A 24,908-nucleotide genomic window follows, 5' to 3' on the forward strand; every position below is an offset into this window, starting at 1 on the left:
AGACTTTGCAACATCGCTGATCTAACAGAACAAATGTACTGATTTTTCACAGGGCAAACAGCTCTGCCATTTTTTTTTTTTTTTTTTATGGGAGAAAAATTGATCTATACTCAGACAAAAGGGTTAAAAAAAAAAAAAAACTTGATGGTTCCGTTAGTCTTTTTTCTTCTATTCTCTATGTTTAAATCTACAGCTTTCATTAAAGTATAACTAAAGCTTAACATCAAGGGCAATCAAAGGGTTAAAACGGAGCTCCACCCCAAAGGGGAAGCTTCGCTCGTTTGCTACCCCCCCTCCACTGCCATACTTGCCACTGGTAACTGTTTTTGCAGCGGCGAGGTCCCCTGGCCCCCCTTCTTCTTCCTCCGCCGCCGGGCCATTCACGGAGCGTGCATGCGCAGTAGGGAACTGGCTGTTTCCCTTACAAGAAATGGTGGCGGTACCACCTGAGAGCGGATTGAAAAATCGTCTGCGGTGCCAACATTACAGGATCCCGTGACAGGTAAGTACGGTATTAGTAGCTGTTGACTTTTCATTTTTTTTGGTGTGTTTCTTTAAATGTGTGCCTAGCCAGTGTTTTATTACAGTGTGGGAGGTGCTTGTACCAGGGGAAGGCATGGATCCTGTGTCTCTGCTTTCCAGGAACACAGGATCCGTGCCTCCTCCACTGAAAGAAAATCAATCTGCCTCGTTTACATAGGCAGACTACCATTCTGCCCCTGTACCGCGTGATTGGCGGGTCCTGGGAGACATCAAGTTCCGTGGTACCCGCCCAATTGGCTCTCGCTGTGAGCGCGCTCGCTACCCGGAAGTGCAGGATCACTTATATATACGTGGTCCTGCACACAGTGGCTGCCCTGTAGCAGTAAAACTGCTATAGGGCGGTTGCTAAGTGGTTAACCCAATGCACGGAAAACGCATTCAGTGTGCGTGCTTTAACCACTTCATTTCCGGAAGATTTTACCCCCTTCAAGACCAGGCCATTTTTTTGCTGTTTTTTTTTCCCCACAAAATTCTTTTGGTGGTATTTGATCACCCCTGCGTTTTTTATTTTTTATGATATAAAGGAAATAATACCCAAAATCTTAAAAACAAACAGTATTTTCTACGTTCTGCTATAAAACACATCCAATTAAAAAAAAAAATTGAATTTCTTCATAAATTGAATTCTACTACGTCTTTGGTAACAAAAATCCGAATAAGTGTATATTGATTGGTTTTGTTGAAAGTTATAGTGCTGACAAGCTATGGTATATATACTGGCATTTTTATTAATTTTATTTTTTATACTAGTAATAGTGGTGATCAGCGCCTTATAATGGGTCTGTGATAGTGTGGCGGCCAATCTGACACTAACTGACACTGGGGGGAACAGACTAACTGACGCTGACATCACCAGTGACACTAATACAGTGATCAGTCATAATACTATACACTGTCACTGTACTAATGACTGGGAAGGAGTTAACATCTAGGGGCAATCAGAGTGTTAATTGTGTGCCTAACTATGTGTAATGTGTGCTGATTTTTACTAAATATCTCTTTGTTTCTTATCCCTGCTTTGCAGAGATAAGAAACAGAGAGATCATTTCCCTCTGTACAGAGCTCTGTGTTGTTTGTCAACACAGGGCTCTAAGCTGTGATTGGACACAACTGATAAGTGGGTCCCGACTGTGAATCATTGGCTGGGACCTGCTGACAAAATCCAGCTGTGTCTAATGATAGCAGGTCTCGGCACGGGGGCGCCATAAACCATGCAGAGGCCAGCGACGTACCAACACCTCCTGTGATTAGACACACCGGGATTTTGTCAACAGATCCCGGCCAAAGATTCATGGCCGGGAACCTGCTGATCAGCTGTGTCCAATCACAGCCCAGAGCTCTGACAAACAACAAAGGGCTCTGTACAGAGGGAACAATCTGTCTGTTTCTTATCCCTGCAGTCATTGTAAGCACCACTGTCAGTGGTAAATGGTTTGTCTCATCTCTGCAAACTGATAAATTCTGCTGGAGAGCCTGAGCTTTTGAAAAACAACAGACTTGCTGGCTGGATCACCAGATGAAAATAGAAAGAAGGAAACCTAAAAAAGAAAACAAATGCAGCCACCACATCTAAGAACTGGTAATCGACAACATAATAATTGCTTTTGAGTTTAATACCGCTTTAACCCTTGAAAGCATGCAGCAATAGGTCATGGATAGGGTTATGTTTAGCAATGGTAATACCCACCGAATGTCTCTGTGGTACTTGAAGCTGGATGGTCAGGGGTGGTAAAACTGTGGCTCAACTGCCTATTTTTTCATATTTATGTATGTATATTGAAACACGTCTGGGTTTCTTAACTCAATGGTCACTCCAAAACAGTGATGGTACTTTATGCCAGATATAGTTTTTCAGGACTTTCCTGACAACTTTTATTTAAACGAATATCAAACACATCCCAGTGTTTATGCAGAGACGCTGCACCCACAGCTCTGCGTCTTCCGTACAGCTTCCTAGCTGTTCTTGTCAGTCATGGGCTCTATTTGAGGCTCGGGCCTTCCTCTGTCCGGACTTGGACACCATGGTGCACACATGCACTCTCGTCTCCCTTAGGCCGCGTACACACGCGGGGACTGTTCGCTCAACTTTGTCCGCTGAACAGTGTTTCAGCGGACAGTCCGCTCGTGTGTGGGCTTCAGCGGACAGTTTCAGCGAACAGTCTGACGAACAAAGTTTTTCGGAAATTCCGTAAAACTGTCCGCTGAAACTTAGTTTGAGCGGACAGTCCCCTCGTGTGTAGGCTTGTTCGTCAAACTAAGTCTCGCGCATGCTCAGAAAGGATTTACACGGCGAAGGTTGCATTGCAGTGTATAGGACGTCGTATTTCTAGTCCCGTCGTACGTGCCGTTCACGTCATCGCGCACGGTTTCAGCGGACTGTTCGTTCGTCGTGTGTGGGCAAGTCAGTCCATGCTAATTTTGAGCGGACTGTCCGCTCAAACTGTTTGACGAACAAAGTTGGGCGAACAGTCCCCGCGTGTGTACGCGGCCTTACAGACACTAATCTCTCCAGGAGGGTGGGGCTCTGAGTTCTATCTCTGGTTCTCATATGAATGCATTGTGCCATTTGTGTGCTTGCTACACAGAAAACCTGGTGTAAACCACCATTTTAAACAGTAGCACGGGGTCACCCTGCTATAGTATATACACAGTTGTGCTCATAAGTTTATATACCCTGGCAGAATTTATGATTTCTTGGCCATTTTTCAGAGAATATGAATGATAACACAAAAACTTTTCTTTCACTCATGGTTAGTGTTTGGCTGAAGCCATTTATTATCAATCAACTGTGTTTACTCTTTTTAAATCATAATGACAACAGAAACTACCCAAATGACCCTGATCAAAAGTTTACATACCCCAGTTCTTAATACTGTGTATTGCCCCCTTTAACATCAATGGCAGCTTGAAGTCTTTTGTGGTATTTGTGGATGAGGCTCTTTATCTTCTCAGATGGTAAAGCTGCCCATTCCTCTTGGCAAAAAGCCTCCAGTTCCTGTAAATTCTTGGGCTGTTTTGCATGAACTGCATATGTGAGATCTCCCCGGAGAGGCTCAATGATATTAAGGTCAGGAGACTGAGATGGCCACTCCAGAACCTTCACTTTATTCTGCTGTAGCCAATGACAGGTCCACTTGGCCTTGTGTTTTGGGTCATTGTCATGTTGGAATGTCCAAGTACGTCCCATGCGCAGCTTCCTGGCTGATGAATAAATATTCATCCAGTATTTTTTGATAACATTCTGCATTCATCTTGCCATCAATTTTGACCAAATTTCCTGTGCCTTTGTAGATCACCCATCCCCAAATCATCAGCGACCCACCTCCGTGTTTCACAGTAAGAATGGTGGACCTTTCATCATAGGCCTTGTTGACTCCTCTCCAAATGTAGAGTTTATGGTTGTGACTAGGGATGAGCTTCGTGTTCGAGTCGAACGTACGTTCGACTCGAACATTGGCTGTTCGTCCGTTCGGCGAAATCCGAACATTTTGGTCCGTTCGCGTCAAATTCGTGTGGCGCTCACGGCCCACAATGCACTGCGATGGCGCAGTGCATTGCTGGCTCATGATTGGCCAAGCATGCACTGTGACCCCACATGCTTGGCCAATCGCAGCGCCAGCAGCGAGGAGAGCCATGATTGGCCACAGGCAGGATGCCTGTGGCCAATCATAGCTCAGGCTGTGTAGTGCACGCCCTACACTATATAAGGCCGCCATCGCGACGGCCTCGTGTAGTGTGTTGGCGTCTGAAGCAGTAGGTGTTCTGTGTACCTTCAACACAGTACACACCGATCGTTTTCGGCCGATTTTCTATCTTGCTGTTGTGTAGTGGTTATTCTCTGCGTGCCCTGACCGCAGTATACGCCGCTATATTCACCTCACCTATATAGCTAGTGATCTATCTTTTATAATAGAGCTTGCAGTCAGTAGTGTTAGGAGATCTGCAGGAGTTATTGGAAGTTGTGTGTGCCTCCAGCACAGCACAGTATACATCTGTATATACACCTTTATCTCTGGTGTTCTATAATAAAGGCATCTGCAGGAGTTAGTGGGTGTTGTGTGCCTCCAGCACAATATACACTACCCAACTGCTGTTTTACCCAACTTCCTTCAGGCCATTACCATGTCTGGAAGGCCAGCAAGGAGAGGCAGACAGGCGCGAGCCGATAAAAGAGGGCAAGCAGGCTCTGTGTCTAGAGACAACAGTGCTGGTCGTGGACGCGGTGCATTGTCATCAGCACGTGGCCATGGGACATGCTTGTCCTTCTTTTCGGCAGCTGGACATGTTGAACCGCAACATGCCAACGACTTGGTAGAGTGGATGACCAAGCCCTCTTCATCCTCCTCTTCCTCTCTCACCCAGTCTCAGGGTAGTAGCAAAGCAGCTGCCAATGCATCGTCTTCCCTCCTCTCAATGTCATCATCAGTGACTCCTTCCCTAGACCCACCACGTCCTCCTGAGGAGTCTCCTGAACTCTTTGAGCACAGTGTTGGGTACATGCTCCAGGAGGATGCCCAGTGTTTTGTAGCCTCTGATGATGACACTCAGCTAGAGGAAGGCAGTAGCGTGAGCGCAGAGAGAGGGGATGCTCAAGAAGGACAGCAATCTGGCAGTCATGTTCCACAAGCTGCAGCATACTGCCAGGTTTGCTACAGCGATGAAGAGGGAGGGGATGATGAGGGCACTGACTCCACGTGGGTGCCTGGAAGGAGGGAGGAGGAGGAGGAGGAGGAGGAGGCACATGTCCAACGAGGCAGGATGTCCTCCGGGGGCCAGCTTAGGGGCAGCACACCGACTGAATCACACCGCAGAGCTCCGCCTGTGCAGAGCGCTGCCTCTGCGCGTTATTCTAAAAGTTCTTTGGTGTGGGCCTTTTTTGAGACGAGTGCATCAGATCACACCGCTGCTATTTGCAACATATGTCTCAAGCGTATCTCACGTGGCCAAAACATCAGCCGCTTGGGCACCACATGCTTGACCAGACATATGTTGACCTGCCATGCAGCTCGTTGGCAAGCGTACCTCAAAGACCCACACCAAAGAACAAAGCGGACCTCTCCTTGCTCCTCATCAGCTGGCATCTCCAACCCCACTAGACCTTCAGTCCTCTCTGAAACCTGCTCTGAGAGGAATGAAGGTGTAGAATTAGGTGTGTCACAGCCAAGTGCTTCCGGGAACTCTGCTAGCGGTACACCCACGTCCGATTATAGCAGGCAAATGTCCCTGCCCCAGCTGCTGGACCGGCGGAAGAAGTTTACTCCCAGCCATCCACATGCCCAGCAGTTGAATGCTAGCTTGGCTAAATTGCTAGCACTTCAACTGCTGCCTTTTCAGTTGGTAGACTCGGCCCCCTTCCGTGAGTTTGTACAATGTGCGGTTCCTCAGTGGCAGGTCCCCAAACGCCACTTTTTCTCACGGAAGGCGATTCCAGCTCTCTACCGGCATGTGGAAGGCAATGTCCTTGCCTCGCTGGACAGGGCGGTCAGCGGTAAGGTGCATATTACCGCTGACTCATGGTCCAGCAGGCATGGACAGGGATGTTACCTGTCTTTCACGGCCCATTGGGTCACTCTTCTGGCAGCTGGGAAGGATGCAGGACAAGGTGCAGTAGTGTTGGAGGTTGTTCCGCCACCACGCCTCCAAAATGCTACTATTGGTTGTGACACACCTCTCTCCTCCACCCCCTCCTCTTCTTCTTCCTCCATGGCCTCTTCCAGTGCTCTGTCCTCAGAACCAGCGGTGCTCCGTAGGCGTTCCAGGGGCTACGCAAGTACGCAGGCAAAACGATGCCATGCCGTGCTTGCGCTGGTTTGTTTGGGGGACAGGAGCCACACTAGGGCGGATGTTTTGTCAGCTCTGCAGGGGCAGGCCGAGAGGTGGTTGACGCCACGCCAGCTTAAGCCAGGAATGGTGGTTTGCGACAATGGCACCAACCTCCTCTCCGCCCTCCGACAGGGACAACTGACCAATGTGCTCTGTGTAGCTCACGTCCTTAACCTGGTGGTGCAGCGGTTCTTGGGCAGGTACCCCGGCTTACAGGATGTCCTGAAGCAGGCCAGGAAAGTCTGTGTGCATTTCCGCCGATCATTTAATGCCTGTGCTCGGCTGGCTGAGCTCCAAAAGGAGTTGAACCTGCCCACGAACCGCCTTATATGTGACATGCCCACCAGATGGAACTCAACATTGGCCATGCTGCAGTGGCTGCACACGCAGCAGAGGGCCATCAATGAGTACCTGTGCGACTACGGCACCAGGACAGGGTCAGGGGAGCTCGGTTTTTTCTCACCACGCCAGTGGGGCATGATCAGGGATGCATGCACTGTCCTGTCACCGTTTGAGGAGGCCACAAGGATGGTGAGCAGTGACAGTGCATGCATCAGTGACACTGTACCTCTTGTCCACCTCTTGGAGCATACGTTGCGTGGAATAATGGACAGGGCACTTGAGGCAGAACAGAGGCAGGAAGAGGAGGACTTCCTTGCCTCTCAAGGCCCCCTTTATCCAGACAGTGTTCCTGCTGTGCCACCCATCACACAGGAAGAGGATGAGGAGGAGGAAGAGGAGGAGGAGGATGATTGTGTCAGCATGGAGGTGGAGGCTGGCACTCAGCATCAGCAGCAGCAGCAGCAGTCTTGTAGGGATGATTTACAGTCCCAAGAAACATGTGGACTTGTACGTGGCTGGGAGGAGGTAGCTGCGGATCATGTTGTCCTTAGTGACCCAGAGGACTCCGGACCGAATGCCTCAGCTAACCTACGCTGCATGGCCTCCCTGATCCTGCAAAGCCTGCGGAAGGATCCTCGTATTCTTCGGATCAAGGAGAGGGACCATTACTGGCTGGCCACTCTCCTTGATCCACGGTACAAGGGTAAGGTTGCCGACCTTATCTTGCCATCGCAGAGGGAGCAGAGGATGAGACATCTCCGGGAGGCCTTGCAGAAAGGTCTGTGCAACGCTTTCCCAGAGACTGGGAGGTTACAAACTCCTGGTCCTGGACAACGTGTTGCTGAGGCATCGGTCAGAAGGAGCGGTGGAGAAGGTGGCCGTCTGACTGATGCTTTCAGACAATTTTTTAGTCCGCAGCCCCAAGGTATGATCGGTTCCAGCACCCATCGCCAGCGTCTGATTTACATGGTGCAGGAATACCTAGGGGCAAGGTCAGACTTGGACATCTTTCCCACCGAAAATCCTCTGGCTTACTGGGTCTTGAGGATGGATCACTGGCCAGAGCTTGCACAGTATGCAATTGAGCTACTGGCCTTTCCTGCATCCAGCATTCTTTCGGAACGCACCTTCAGTGCTGCTGGTGGCTTTGTTATCGATCACAGGGTGCGCCTGTCCACCGAATCAGTTGATCGACTGACCTTCATCAAGATGAATCAGTCTTGGATCACCCACAGCTACCAAGCACCTGAAGCTGATGTAACCGAATAATTTTTTTTGAAATACCACATCCCTTCAAGACTGCCTATGCTGATGCTGAGTGACTGTCCTGTTATGTTGATTGTCTATCCTCTTCCTCCTCCGCTGATATGTTGGAAGAACATTTCTGGTTCTGGTTGATGCCATCAGCCCAATTTTTCTGCCCCTGTTTAACAGGGGCGTTTAAGTACATTTTTTGATGCAATGCTTTGCAGCAGGGCTAATTCCTGCAATCAAACAAGAGTATATGGGAGAGGTTGCAGTGTGGTGGCACCAGCACCAGTGCCTAAAGCCCAATTTTTCTGCCCCTATTTAACAGGGGCGTTTAATTACAATTTTTGATGCAATGCTTTGCAGCAGGGCTAATTCCTGCATTAAAACTAGAGTATATGGCAGAGTTTGCAGTGTGGTGGCACCAGCACCAGTGCCTAAGGCCCAATTTTTCTGCCCCTGTTTAACAGGGGCGTTTAAGTAAAATTTTTGATTCAATGCTTTGCAGCAGGGCTAATTCCTGCAATAAAACTAGAGTATATGGCAGAGGTTGCAGTGTGGTGGCACCAGCACCAGTGCCTAAGGCCCAATTTTTCTGCCCCTGTTTAACAGGGGCGTTTAAGTACAATTTTTGATGCAATGCTTTGCAGCAGGGCTAATTCCTGCAATAAAACTAGAGTATATGGAAGAGGTTGCAGTGTGGTGGCACCAGCAGCAGTGCCTAAGGCCAAATTTTTCTGCCCCTGTTTAACAGGGACATGTAATTACAATTCTTGATATAATATTTCACAGGAGGGCCCCTTCCTGTGCCCACCCAGAGTAACGGTGAGGACTTATAGTGTTGTGGCACCAGCACCACAACCACCAAAGGTCAATTTTTCTACCACTGTTCAACAATGGCATGTAATTACAATTCTTGATATAATCGTTCACAGCAGGGCGCTCCAGTGCCCACCAAGAGTCACTTTGAGGGCTTACAATGTTGTGGCAAAACCAACACCTTGTTCCGCCATTTCTGCAGAGCATATAGGGCAGGCCCCTACTTTCAAACATCCAACTTACAAACATCTCCTACTTTCAAACGGAAGGAGACAACAGCAAGTGAGATGAAAAAAGATGGACGACAAAACAAATTATACAGGGGTGATAACCCTTCCCTATGTTTTCCAAAAAGCTTAAAAATAGTTTTTTTGATTGGAGCTACACTTTAAAAATGTACCAGTTGAAAATTACAAACAGATTCAACTTAACACAACAAATCTACACAGTCCCTGTCTTGTTTGCACCGCCTGTATACTGCTGTTCTGAGTATATAGGGCCTGGGGTCCACACGCATTTCCTTTTTTTAATATGGGTACAGGGTTCCCCTTAATATGCGTACAAGACCCAAATAGGCTGGTAATGGGCAGGGAGGGCTACCCATGCCATTTTTCTCAATGATTTTCAACCATATTGCAGGAACCAGATATAACATTAAAACCGCAAGCAGTTTTAAATGGTGTTATTTCCGTTTAATGTCATTTTGTGCAGGGACTGTTCTAAACACGGGAAAGACGTGGCACTTCACAGGCATACTACAGACACCCCCAGGCACCATATTTAAAGGAATATTTCACTTTTTTTTCACTTTAATCGTCATTAAAATCAGTGCTCCCGCCAAAACGGCCATTTTTAAAAACATTTTAGGCATTGACCCATGTCCCCTGGGGCAGGAGCCAGGTCCCCAAACCCTTTTTAGGACATTATCTTGCATATTAGCCGTTAAAATTAGCACTTTTCATTTCGAACGTTCGAGTCCCATAGACTTCAATGGGGTTCTAACGTTCGTTCGAATTTGGGGTCCGTTCGAAAGTTCTGGTGCGAACCGAACCGGGTGGTGTTCGGCTCATCCCTAGTTGTGACCAAGAAGCTTCAATTTTGTTCTCATCACTCCAAATGACTTTGTGCCAGAAGGTTTGAGGTTTGTCTCTGTGGCGTTTGGTGTATTGTAAGTGGTATACTTTGTGGCATTTGTGTAGTAATGGCTTTCTTCTGGCAACTCGACCATGCAGCCCAGTTTTCTTCAAGTGCCTCCTTATTGTGCATCTTGAAACAGCCACACCGCATGTTTTCAGAGAGTCCTGTATTTCACCTGAAGTTATTTGTGGGTTTTTCTTTGCATCCCAAACAATTTTCCTGGCAGTTGTGGCTGAAATTTTAGTTGGTCTACCTGACCGTGGTTTGGTTTCAGAACCCCTCATTTTTCACTTCTTGATTAGAGTTTGAACACTGCTGATTGGCATTCTCAATTCCTTGAATATCTTTTTATATCCCTTTCCTGTTTTATACAGTTCAACTACCTTTTCCCGTAGATCTTCAGACAATTCTTTTGCTTTCCCCATGACTCAAAATCCAGAAACGTCAGTGCAGCACTGGATGAAAGATGCAAGGGTCTGTCAGGAGTCCAGAAACTAATTGACCTTTTATACACACACACTAATTACAAGCAAAAAGATCACAGGTGAGGATGGTTACCTTTAATAGCCATTCAAACCACTTTGTGTCAACTTGTGTGCATGTTATCAGGCCAAAATCACCAGGGTACGTAAACTTTTGATCAGGGTCATTTGGGTAGTTTCTGTTGTGATTATGATCTAAAAAGAGTAAACACAGCTGATTGATAATAAATGGCTTCAGCCGAACACTAACCATGAGTGAAAGAAAAATGTTTGTGTTATCATTCATATTCTTTGAAAAATGGCCAAGAAATCATAAATTCTGCCAGGGTATGTAAACTTATGAGCACAACTGTGTGTATGTATGTGTGTGTATATATATATATATATATATATATATGTATATATATATATATATATATATATATATATATATATATATATATATATATATATATATATATATATATATATATATATATATGTATATATATATATATATTTATATTTACACTCACCGGCCACTTTATTAGGTACACCTTGCTAGTACCAGGTTGGACCCCCTTTGCCTTCAGAACTGCCTTCATTCTTGGTGGCATAGATACAACAAGGAGTTGGAAACATTCCTCAGAGATTTTGGTCCATAGTGACATGACATCACACAGTTGCTGCAGATTTGTCGGCTGCACATCCCTGATACAAATCCCAAAGGTGCTGTATTGGATGAGATCTGGTGAGTGTGGAGGCCATTGGAAGACAGTTACCTCCTTGTCATGTTCAAGAAAGCAATGGTGAGATGATTGGAGCTTTGTGACATGGTGGATTATCCTGCTGGAAGGAGCCATCAGAAAATGGGGACACTGTAGTCATAAAGGGATGGACATGGTCAGCAACAATACTCAGGGAGGCCGTGGCGATTAAACGATGCTCAATTGGTACTAAGAGGCCCAAAGTGTGCCAAGAAAATATCCCCCCCACCATTATACCACCAGACTGAACCGGTGATACAAGGCAGGATGGATCCATGCTTTCATGTTGTTTACACCAAATTCTGACCCGACCATCCAAATGTAGCAGCTGAAAACGAGACTCATCAGACCAGGCAACGTTTTTCCAATCTTCTACTGTCCAATTTCCACCAGTTTCCTGTTCTTAGCAGACAGAAGTGGCACCCAGTGTGGTCTTCTGCTAATGTAGCCCATCTGCTTCAAGGTTGGATATGTTGTGCGTTCAAGGATGGTATTCTGTACACCTTGGATGTAACGAGTGGTTATTTGAGTTATACTGCGTACACACGATCGCACATTCCGACAAGAAAATCCATGGGATTTTTTCAGACGGATGTTGGCTCAAACTTGTCTTGCATACACATGGTCACACAATGTTGTTGGAAATTCTGAGTGTCAAGAACGCGGTGACGTACAACGAGCTGAGAAAAGTGAAGTTCAATAACCAGTGCAGCTCTTCTGCTTGATTCCCAGCATGAGTGGAACTTTGTGCGTCGGAATTGTCTACATACAATTGGAATCTGTTGTCGGAAAATTCGAGATCCAGATCTTAACTTTTGTGTGTCGAAAATTCCGATGGAAAATGTCCGATGGAGCCTACAGATGGTAGGAATTTCCGACAAAAAGCTCCCATCTAAAAAATTTCCGTCAGAAAATCGGACCGTGTGTACGCGGCATTACTGTTGCCTTTCTATCACCTGGAACCAGTCTGCTCATTCTCCTCTGACATCAACAAGGCTTCACGACGGGAACCCCACTGCGCATGCCCGAGGCCCCGCTCCTCTCTCCTACTGGCCTGGCAACAGGAAGAGGAGGAGGAGGAGAGAGCCCCGCAGTGATGTCATGAGCCGTGGCGTGGACTCCTGGAAGTGGGAACGGTATCCTGTCCCCCCTCCCTCCCGAAAGGTGCCAATTGTGGGGGAGAGGAGACAAATGAGCGGAATTTCCACTTTTGAGGCTCTAAACACAAATTTTCATGAAAGAACATAATAAAATACATTTTAGTGCAAAAACACAGCATATAATACCCATTTTTGGTTAACATATAAAAGATGAGGTTGCATTGAGTAAATAGATAACAAACATTCCAAGTCTTAAAATTGCGTGCGCTCGCGATATCGCCAAAAACGATGGTGCCCAAAAACCACCATAGGTGACGCTTCAAAAGCCTTTACAGCTCATCAATTTAGAGTTAACTAGGAGCTCTTGTGCTAGAATTATCGTTCTCACTCTGATGTTTGCAGCAGTATGTCACATGTATGGTCCCACCATGGTTTCCATACGCATGCATACCCTGGGATTGCTTTTGCACAGGTGTGCAGGGCAACAGGGTTACGGCGATATTTTTTTAAATTTAATTTTAATATATTTTATTTTATTTTTTTTACTTTTTTTTTTTTTTTTTTTTTTTTTTTACTTGATTGCTATCACAAGGGGTTACATTACTAATATTCGCTATTGTCTTCCTGTTTCTTCCTATTTCTTCTCCCGGCCAATCAGGAAGCAGGTCCTGAGAACCGGCTGGCCTGGAGTCTTAGAGCAGACCGGGGAGACAAGGATGGCTATGAGTAGAGCAAGAACAATGGGAACAAGCTTGGCAGGGGTGTGCGGTGCGAGGTGTGCTGGGACTTCTCCGAGGTTTGGATCGATGGAGGTGGGAGCAGCAGTGATCAGAGCGCACATCGCACTAATCAGGGAAGATATGTATTTTTTTATTTTAGCAGATTTGTATCAGAATGTTTATGATGTCTGATTTGTTTTGCGCCTCTACTTGTTATATATATATATATATATATATATATATATACTGTATATAATGTCTCATGGTGGGGATTTCTTTGTATAGAAGGAAGGCAGTAGACATGTGCAATTAGTTTCATTCCCAATTAATTTTTTCAACAAATTAAGACAAATTTGTTCATTTGGAAATATCCGAATTTTTGAATTTCTGATTTTTTTCCTAATATTCAGAAATTCTAAAAAATTGGGAAATTCAAAATTTGGGAAATTTGGAAATTTGAATATTCGGAAATTCAAAATTTCACAAATTCAAAATTTGGGAAATTCAAAAATTTGGAGATTCACGAATCTGAAAATAAGAACGAAAATTTGAAAATTGAAAAGAACGAAAATCAGAAAATAAGAACGAAAATCCGTAAATTCGAAGACCTGAAAATTCAAAATCTGAAATAATATGACTGTTAAGTGAACGTAATGAATAGGAATTTGAAAGAACGAAAATCCGAAAATTGCTGTTAGTGAACATAAAGAATTTATCTGAAGTTACGAATTATCCGAAATAACGAATGCCGTATCTAAAGGAATGGAATGTAACAAATTAATAATAATAAATAACAATAATAATAATTATAAAAACGTGATTATTATTTATTATTAATTTGTTCCATTCCACTTGTTTAGATACGGCATTCGTTATTTCGGATAATTCGTAACTTCAGATAAATTCTTTATGTTCACTAACAGCAATTTTCTGATTTTCGTTCTTTCAAATTTTCGGATTTACCGATTTTTCAGATTTCAGAACTTCCGAAATGTAAAATTTCCGAATTTAGAATTCCTGAATTTTAGAATGTTAGAATTTTTGAATTTGCAAATTCCAAATTTTGAAATTTACGAATTTACAAAAAAAAATAAAAATGAATAAAACGAAAACAAACAAATTTTTCGGCAGTGCACATGTCTAGAAGGCAGTGGGCCAAGAGAGGGGAGGCGTGGTGAGAGTGTTGCAACATTGGTTGGTGGTGGCGGTGCAAGTGAGGGGGGGGAGGTTTGTTTGTCCCCACCCAAAATACTGAGCACCTACTTGACATACACTGACCATTACACACACCTACCTGACATACACTGACCTACCTGACATACACTGGCCCACACTGACCTACCTGACGCGCACTGTCCTATCTGACATACACTGACCATTACACTCACCTACCCAACATACACTGACCTACCAGAGATACACTGACCATTACACTCACCTACCTGACATACAATGACCTACCTGACATACACTGACCTACCTGACACACACTGACCTACCTGACATACACTGACCATTACACTGACATACACTGACCTACCTGACATATACACAGCCTCACCTGACATACACTGACTATAACACTCACCTACCTGACATACACTGACCTACCTGACATACACTGACCATTACACTCACCTACCTGACATATACTGACCTACCTGACATAAACTAACCTACCTGATACACACTGACCTAACTGACATACACTCACCTACCTGACACACACGACATGCACTCACCTACCTGACACACACTGACCTAACTGACATACACTCACCTACCTGACACACACGACATGCACTCACCTACCTGACACACACTGACCTACCTGACATACACTCACCATTAGACTGACCTACCTGACACACACTGACCTACCTGACATACACTGACCATTACACTGACATACACTGACCTACCTGACATACACTGACCTACCTGACATACACTGACCTAACTGACATACACTGACCTAACTGACATACACTCACCTACCTGACACACATGACATACACTGACCTACACCCAAATACACTGACCTACCTGACCAGACCTCCTCCTGCAGCTCAGCCGTAGTGTGCGGTGCGCCCCTCACAGTAGAGTAGACAGCAGGCACTCCAGGCAGCCAGAGCCATGACAGGAGAGGAGAGCTACCCGCTCGAGCCACAAGTGGGGTCGGGATCTTGTCACAGTGGCGCGGCGGCCGCATTGTAATTCCCGCCTTCTGGAGCCTGCAGCGTCTATGGCGGACGTCACACGTCCTGTGGTCCCGGCATTGGACCAGTGGGACGTCCATCATAGGCACTGCAGGCTCCAGAAGGCAGGACCTGCTATGTCACTCAGCCTCGCTCGGGGTCAGATCGGTCCCCAGACGGCGGCGGCCCTCGAGGCTAATAACAGAACTGTGCATGCCCGAGACCCGGGGCTTTTTGGGGACTCACCCGGGGCCCCCAGTGTCATAAATCAGATGTGATCAGAACTGCATGGACTGCACAAAGTGAACCAAACGTAAGTAGGTGAAAGTGATTTATTAAGAAACGTAAATAATATACAGTATAAATGACCTCCAATATCATACAGTGCACAACAAACCAATATCAAACGAGACCCATAAATAACAATAATCAGTAGAGATGAGCCCGATGTTCGAGTCAAACGTAAGTTTGACTCGAACATCGGGTGTTTGCCTGTTTGCCGAATAGCGAACAATTTGGGGTGTTTGCGGCAAATTCGAAAAGCCGCGGAACGCCCTTTAAAAGTCTATGGGAGAAATCAAAAGTGCTAATTTTAAAGGCTAATATGCCCCGGCAATACATAGAAGTTCATTAATAAAAATGGCATGGGATTAAAAAAAAAAAATGCGTGGGGGTCTCCCCAAATTCCATACCAGGCCCTTCAGGTCTGGTATGGATTTTAAGGGGAACCCCACGCCAAAATAAAATAAAAATCCTTACCAGACCCTTATCCGAGCACGCAACCTGGCAGGCCACAGGAAAAGAGGGGGGGTGAGAGAGCACCCCCCCTCCTGAACTGTACCAGACCACATGCCCTCAACATTGGGAGGATGCTTTGGGGTACCCTTCCAAAGCACCTTGTCCCCATATTGATGGGGAGAAGGGCCTCATCCCCACAACCCTTACCCAGTGGTTGTGGAGTCTGTGGGTAGGGGATTATCGAAATCTAGAAGCCACCTTTAACAAGGAGACCCCCAGATCCCGCCCCTCCCCCCGTGTGAAATAATAAGGGTTAAAAATGTGTTTGTGCGGTTCTTCTCTCGCTCCGACGGACCAAAAAAGTAAAAAAAAAAAATCTGCAAGCCGCCTACAATCTGCCTTCATGGGAGGCACCCACCATAATGACCTGTCTCTCAGGTGACAGTGCTTTTATAACTGAGGGCGGAACCACACAATGACATTGCTGGGTGACCCCGTCTCCCTCTGATGCTACGGGAAAGGCATAGGCATAGGGTGGCCCCGCCCCCTCTGATCTGCCAGGAGACACCTGCTGGTGGACATCAGTACTGCACGCCAAATATCACATAGTATTACCAGTGGGTGGAACCTTCCTGACACCCAGCTACCCTCAGCCCCCCCCCCCTCCTGACGCCACTGCTTGGCACCCCAAATGTTTTGTAACTAAATTTCCCATGATGCTCAACTACACTGCAAGAGTTTCAAAACATCTGGGGTGCCAGGGTTCACCATCAGTGGTATAGGTGCTTATTTTGTATGTTTTACATAACTATACCTTCAAAAGGGACCAGAAGATATCTAGCAGAACTTAATTTTCCCAAATAAAGTTCCACTTTAAGAAGGTGGTGCCAAAGTGGAGTTGGGGAATAACAACATGAAGTTCTGCTTTAAATTCAAGAATAAGTTGAAAGCTCTTGTTGCCTCCTTTATGGTATTATGGCTACGTGTCCTCTTTGTCTTTCTATGGATTTCCATCTAGGACAATATATGATCTGTCCAAAAATAAATAAAAAAATGCAAGACCTTCTTCTTGCCCCTGAGTGTGCAAAACATTTCAGTATTTTTGATGGTGGAGCTTCAGCAGAGTTGATGTAAAGAGATGGAGAGAGTTGGAAACAATTCAGCCATGAAGACAAAGCCAAGTTCTTCCCGATTTGGTTTATGTCCTACAAAGAATAAGATCAGCAGATGTTACATGGGCCTGCAAAATTGCACAGTGTAAATTAATATACACTAAGGGGCAGTGGCATCCGCTCCATTAGGGGTGCACGGGCGCAGCCCCCCTAATCCATGCGCCCAGCCTCTAATCTACATGTGGGGTGCCGGACGCATGGATTCTAAAGGTATTTTTGTTTTTTTCTGAAGCCTATGATTAGAGCCTAAGCAGAGCTGTTGCAAGGATTTTTGACACCCTAGGCGAAACCTCATTTTGCCACCTCCCCTTAGCTCCACCCCTGACTCCACCCCCTTTCCCCTGCCCATGTAAACCCCACTTTTTTGAATGAAGCGCCCATAAAATGCTGCCTCTCCAGTGCCCATCAAATGCAGCCTACCAGTGCCCATCAAATGCAGCCTACCAGTGCCCCTCAATGCAGTCTCACCAGCACCCATTAATGCAGCCTACCAGCGCCCATCAAATGCAGCCTCACCAGCGCCTATCAAATGCAGCCTCACCAGCGCCCATCAATGCAGCCTCACCAGTGCCCATCAATGCAGCCTACCAGTGCCCATCAATGCAGCCTACCAGCGCCCATCAAAGGCAGCCTCTCCAGCGCCTATCAAATGCAGCCTCTCCAGCACCTATCAAATGCAGCCTCACCAGCGCCCATCAATGCAGCCTACCAGCGCCCATCAAATGCAGCCTACCAGTGCCCCTCAATGCAGTCTCACCAGCACCCCTCAATGCAGTCTCACCAGCACCCATTAATGCAGCCTATCAGTGCCCATCACTGAATGTTTGCTTGCTTCCATTCATTCAGGAGTTGGGACACAGATACAGTCCTCCGCTGCTGCTGTGCCTCTGACAATATGTGCGAATGGAGCAGCGGTAGTCTGCTGATACTGAGAATTAGTTGCTTGCTGCCGAGAGAAGAGAGTATGAACACCAGTGGCTGGGTGCCCTAGGCAGCAGGGCACCCAAGGCAGTAGGGTGCCCTAGGCAGGAGGGCGCCCTAGGCGGCTGCCTAGTTTGCCTAGTGGTAGCACCTGCCCTGAGCCTAAGGCTCTATATAGCTTCAAAAAAGGCTTTGGTCGGGGCGCAGAGTACTGCGCCCCGAGCCCACCCAGTTGTGTGACAATAGAAAATTAATACTCGCTATTGCCTTCCTGATCCTCCTCCCAGGCCAATCAGGAAGCGGGTCTTAAGACCCGATTGGTCCAGAGGAGAAGCGACCATATTGGCCGCCGAGGAGGAGATGCAGGGAGGAAGCCGCTGAGGGGGAGACGCAGGGGTAAGCCGCTGCAGCTGCCAGCGACCTAGATGGGGTAAGTGTGGGGCCAGTTGACAGATGGACAGGCGAGAGACGGGGGAGGTGGATGGTTTGCGGATTTACCGAGTGATCGGACGGGGGGGCGGACTTTGACTGACGGACCAACCAAAGGGGGGGGTTTGATTGACAGACCGACCGATTGCACTCAGATAATACAATACAGTTTGGTCACTGTCCCACTTCAGCTTGCTGAATATGATTGAGATAATCCTGCCATATTATTATCTACTTCATCTTCATGACTTCTTGTGACAACCATCTGGAAAGTTGAATGGCCATGTTCCCTGTATTCTCCTCCTGCTGCAAATTGCCCTAACACCTGCAGTTTGCAGTGTCTGAATACCTTTCTTATCGCCTCAGCACCCGAAACATGTTAGGATGACAGCACGGTACAGCACAATGTAATTTGATTTGATCACAGTGCTAGCTGCCCCCCGCGCCATGAACCTTAGCCATCTCTGTGGGGTTCTATGACTGGTGGTTTCCTCAATGGAAATATCTTCTTCCACTTCCTGTACCGCAGGCATGACAGGTAGTGTTAGGCTAGACAGGGCCGTCTTTAATATTGATTGGACCCCGGGCAAACATTTTCTTGGCCCCCCCCCATGCAATCTCACTCTCCACCTGCTCTGAGACTTAAAATCAGTTTACTGTATCAGATCAGGCAGCAATTGTGATTGGTTGCCAGCAGTTACAGCATATCATTACCGCTTACTGACTGGTTGCTAGAAGTTACAGCACACATTACGGCTCACTGATTAGTTGCTAGAGGTTACAGCAAATGATGTCTGCTTGTTATTAGTTTATAGAGATTACTGTACAGTAATACTGCTCACTGATTGCTAGAGGTTACAGCACATCATCTTCTCACTGCAGGGAAGCATGATATACATATGAATGCCGCCTTTATTTACATATCAATGCCGCTGGCCACAGCTATTTGCTTAGTAATGCAGCCGCTATTTACATATGAATGCCGGTTATTTACATGTAAACACAGGGTCTGCAGGCGACTTATCCATACACAACAATAGGGCAGAGCTGGGCAGCATTAGTAGCAGCACTTCACACTGAGATATTGGGACACAGCACAGGACTAAAACTTCAAGGGACAAGGAAATTTAAACTGGGATAATTGGCAAGTATGAGGCAGCTACTTTGGGCCCCACAACAATGACAGGGCCCAGGGCAGCTGCCCCTTTTGCCCTGCCTTAAAGACGGCCCTGAGGCTAGATAGGAGAGAGCCCCATGGGGGGTGGGTGATGTTTTATCACACCAGGTGACATCAATCTTAGTGACACCACTGAGGAAGTGGAAGGAGTCTTTCCAAAGTTTGGTTGCAAGAGGGAGTTACCCTTTTTAGGGTGGTCTTCACCTTGTCTCCAGGGAGTATAGAATAGCTTGGTAGAGTGGTGCATGGAAAAAGCTAGCCATAAAGATATCCAATAGGGCTCATTTACACTTATGGTTGGGAAAAGACAGGCAGTTAAGCCATGTTTTTCCACCCTAAACTGCCCCCTCCTTAAACTGCAAAGGTAGCCAGATGGCAGTTTACATATGCCATGCACGCAATGCTTTGATTAGTGGGTGCAGAAAAAATGACCCCCCCCCCCCTGTAGTGCTTAACAAGCAGTACAGCCACTGAACTCATTCAAGGTGGTGGTAAGATATCCACATACTTACCCCAGCTCGGGCCTGGTTCAGCAATGTCCAGGTTATGGACTGTGAGAGTAACCTATGCAGAAACTTAAATATTGGCAACCAACACCTCAATGCAGGACCAGGTGTTTAATGGAAAGGACTGTTCTGTTAATTATCTGGACTTTGTCATCTCAGTTGTTATCAAGTACAAGAAAATTTCCTGACTGGATATTCCATTAATGGGTGTACTGGGATGTATGTAATGCTTAATATTGCATTGAGGGTTCTTACACTCTGGAGGGCCTAATACAAAGTCAGGGGAGGTGTCCAGCTTATTTTTTTCTGTCGCCCCCTAAGATAGGAGGATTCCAATACTGTTTTGAAATTAAAGATTGGTTCAGGAAGTCTCTGTTCAGCCATCAACAGACTAAGAGGTTGCATTCCTAATGGGCCATGTATGGACACAACGAATCCCCCAGCATCATAAGAGTTGTGGAAGCCCAACCTCTTCTGTTCCACACTCTACAGTAGGCTCCATATCATGGGAGCTGGCTCACCAACAGGCGCTAGGGGTCATTACATGGTAAAGCCCCATACACTTACAACGGCCTATAAGCAGTGTGCTCCAATATTCTGCTGCTCCTTGGGTTGCTGGTTAGCCCATATGACAGTGTTATTGGTGATGGAAAGCCATTCTCATTGAGTCAAACTATCTATCAACATGTTTGGTGTAAAGGCCCCCTTCCCAATGCGCCATGTCCCTAGTGTCACCATCTTGGTTGCCAGGCAAACCAAAATTCATCATGCTTATAAGCGTTTCTGGAAAAATCCACAAACATTGGTCCTTTAGCATATATAAATATATATATATATATATATATATATATATATATACTTACAGTAGTAGAAGTAGAACAGGACTGCAGCACTCAGCAAGACAATAGATGGAAGGGTGAGGTTAGTTGTACTGGAAATACTTCTTTTGGAGTCTCCTGAAAAACAATCACACACATATGTTATAAATCCTTGGATCTAAATTTTACTTTCTTAGTATCAAAGCTTAAGTTTAGATATTTTTTTAAATCAGCACAAGGGACGGTACTTCCAGTAAAAGAGAGGTGTCCATTGGCTTTTCTCTTGTCTTCTGCTCTCCCCCACGTTAATCCTGCATTATTAATCTTCTGGTGCTTGAGGGGGTTAATAAAGCCACTGGAATTACCATAGGCACTCATCAAGAGTGCTGACTATGCCTGTACTTTTTGCCCCCTCTCCTCCATTCAGAGCAGCTGTACTAAAATTTCCAGCTCTGAAAGGTGCTCTATGAATGGTGGATACGGACCTTTCATTCATCTGCCCATCCTCTATGCATATGTAGCACCCTCTACCTTAGGTAGGTAGGTGCTAGTGTTAGTTTTTTTTGTTGCAGCCAGTGCATGTAAATTTAGGCAGGCCTAGCTGTTTGTTTTTGATCTGGGGGCTGGGAGTGGTTTGAGAGCAGAAGCAGGTAACTGACATAAGGCTTCATCTCTATGGCTCCAGCCTCTGGTTTCCAGAAGGTTCTGAAAAAGAGGTGGGGAAAGAGGATTGGAGTGGCATGGGGTGTATCTGGGAACCCATGACCAATCCCCAACTAGATTAGGCAGGGGCAGGCCTCCTATATATACCCAGGGTCAGCCTGCTGGGGGAGGAGCTGTCGAGTAGAAGAACTGAGTGATGGAGTATTAGGCTGTCGGGGCCTTTGAGGGAGCCCCCTATCTGGGGGGGTGACCTTGAGCTGGGGCTGAGAAGGAACCCCTCCATACAACCCAAACAGGAGCAATAGACAGTGGGGAACACTGCCGGGCAAATCATCAGGAGGGATCCATCTGTGGTTCGGTGAGTGACAGGCACAGTCAGAAGATCTGGGAGAGACATGCCAGGAGTGGATGTCAGAGGGAGAGACTGTGATGTTGCTGGCATTTGAGACAGGCTGCTGCAGCCAGGAGGGTTGGCAGAGTCAGTAGTCCACCTAAAACACAGCTAGCACAAAAAGACTCTTTTCAGTTTCTTTTGGTTGCTACACCAAAGGGGACTGCAGTGACCCGGGAAACCATAGAGGAAACATGTTCCTTCCGACTTCCTCTCCAACTGCAACGCCACTGTGGACAGCGCCACCTGCAATGGAGAGAGCCGACTGCACCTGCCTACAAGGATTTCATGCTATTTTCCCCCAAATTACTTTGTAGTTAGTCCTGGAACAGGTGAAAAGAAGTTTTCATTCTGGTGCGGTAGTAAGCCACAAAAGGGCATAACTCACATTAAAGAGAGCAATACTATCAGGCTAACACTTGGTGAAAGGAACTACATGAAATTGGTGGCAAACGGTTCCCCCATGGATTCCCATGATGACAAACCACTCAAATACAGCGATGTGCACAAAGATAAGTATTAGGGGGTTATTTACGAAAGGCAAATCCACTTTGCACTGGAAGTGCAGTCGCTCTAAATCTAAAGGGTAGATCTTAAAGCGGAGGTCCACCCTAAAGTGGACCTTCCGCTCATCGGAACCCTCCCCCCTCCGGCGCCACAATTGGCACCTTTCAGGGGGGAGGGGGGTGCAGGTACCTGTACAGTACAGGTATCTGCACCCACTTCCGGGATAGCTCTCTGCGGAAAGGGGCGTAGATTACGCCCCTTTCCGAAAGTCCCCCGCTGCCTGCTGGGAAACACACAGATCCCAGAGGCAGCGGGTCCATCCTTATTGCGCAGCGCGACTCGCGCATGCGCAGTAGGGAACCAGGAAATGAAGCCGAAAGGCTCCACTTCCTGATTCCCATACCCAAGATGGCGACGGCAGCACCCGAGAGACGATCGAGAGATCGGCTTCGGGTGCTGACATCGCGGGCGCGCTGGACAGGTAAGTGTCACTATTTTAAAAGTCAGAAGCTGCAGTATTTGTAGCTGCTGGCTTTTAAAAAAAAAAAAAAAAAAACGCGGACTCCCGGCGGACTCCCGCTTTAAATGAGTGGAAGCTCTGCTGATTTTATCATCCAATCACGTGCAAGCTAAAATGCTGTTTTTTATTTTCCTTGAATGTCCCCCTTGGTTCTACAGCGACTGCACTTCCAAGTGCACTTTCATTGTGCTTTCAAGTGCACTTGCAGTGCAAAGTGGATTTTCCTTTAGTAAATGACCCCCTTAGTGTCACCCTTCCCTCAACTCCAAATAGATTGCCCTTTGTTTAGACATTGTGGGAGGGGCAGAGGCACAAACAACTGTAGAGAAATCTCACCACTGTGGCCTACAAGAGGCATAAGAATCTTTTAGGACAATAAGCCTGTAGGTGGGGTGCAGCGCTGTGCGGTGCAATAACACACTTATGCCTCATACACACGATCGGAAATTCCCCCAGCAAAAGTCCGACATGAGCTTTTGGTCGGAAATGCTGACCGTGTGTATGCTGAATCGGACTTTTGCTGGCGGAATTCCCGCCAGCAAAAGATTGAGAGCAGGTTCTATATTTTTCGGTTGTAAAAAGTTCCGATCAGAAATTCCAATCTTCTGCACCAATTCCAATGCTCAAAATTCCTATGCATGCTCGGAAACAATTTGACGCATGCTCAGAAGCATTGAACTTCATTTTCTTGGATTGTCGTAGTGTTGTACGTCACCGCGCTCTTGACGGTCGAAAGTTCAGAAAACTTTTGTGTGACCGTGTGTATGCAAGCCAATTCCTTCGTAAAAAACATCCAAGTTTTTTACGACAGAAAATCCGCTGGTGTCTATGGGGCATTAGTCCCAGTGCAATGAAAGAACTTGTATAACCCAGTGGGAAGGCAGCCCAACTGGGAACACTCACAGTTCCAATAGCAGTTAGAGAGCAGAATGCAGCCGAACTGTCATAATCTGTAGAGAAGGGGAAAAAAATGGCCTTGCCGTCTTGTGCCCAACAGGCAGGTGTCCAGAGAAGTTGCGAGCCCTAAACGTTCCCTCCTCGTCTGGAAAATTTCCGTGCTGCTAGTTCTGTCGCTACCAGGCGAAGTATTTGTCCCTACTCTACCAACTCTCAAAGGGGTGCCAAACCTGGGAGCCAGGGCCTTAACTAGGCTCTGCTTGACCCAAGATGGCTGCCAGAGTCACATGGGGTGGCAGCATGCAACTGGATGCTTCCCCAGTGATCCAAGAGACCATAGAAGAACCGTGTTCCTCTTGACACCCTCACCAACTGCAGTGGAGAAAGTAGACTGCACCTGCCTACAAGCCAATAAGTGATCACCTAAAACATGAAGGGAGCAGATTAAGATCCTGTCTTGACTCACCATTGATGAACACATTGTAATACACATCATATTCAGCTATTGGACCATTTCCATTGATTTGGATATGAGCTTTGAAGATTAGGCCATCCAGTAGCGTCCAGTTCTTCAGGATGAACCCACAGGTCTTGTTGTCATACAGGAGGCGATTTTGGTATTCTTTGAGGCCCTCTAGTAAACCGTGATAGTTTCCTATTAGTTTTCCATCAGTGAAGAGGTCAATAAAAATTTTGTGACTGTGGTTGCATAATTCTGGCACCGGAAATTGAAGATCGGATCCGTTCCTACCAGTGATAACCCGTCTACGTGAAGCAACCTCACCTGCAGAGGAAAACCAAGTCAGAAAACAGAGAGGACTCTTGGTTCTAATAATTGGTGTTGCCAATTAATATTGCAGTAATGGTATTATTAATAGCATACGGTATAAAGTATACAACATTACATAAAGCAGTATGTAGTATATAATGAATAGCTCAGTGTATAGAGTGCAGTAGCGGCCTGTCATATATGAAATACAGCACAGGGTAGAGAGTGCAACAGCATGGAATG

This window comes from Lithobates pipiens, unplaced genomic scaffold (genome assembly GCF_037356315.1).
Source record: "Lithobates pipiens isolate NorthernLeopardFrog02 unplaced genomic scaffold, aLitPip1_a1.2 Scaffold_13, whole genome shotgun sequence".
Classification (NCBI taxonomy): Eukaryota; Metazoa; Chordata; class Amphibia; order Anura; family Ranidae; genus Lithobates; species Lithobates pipiens.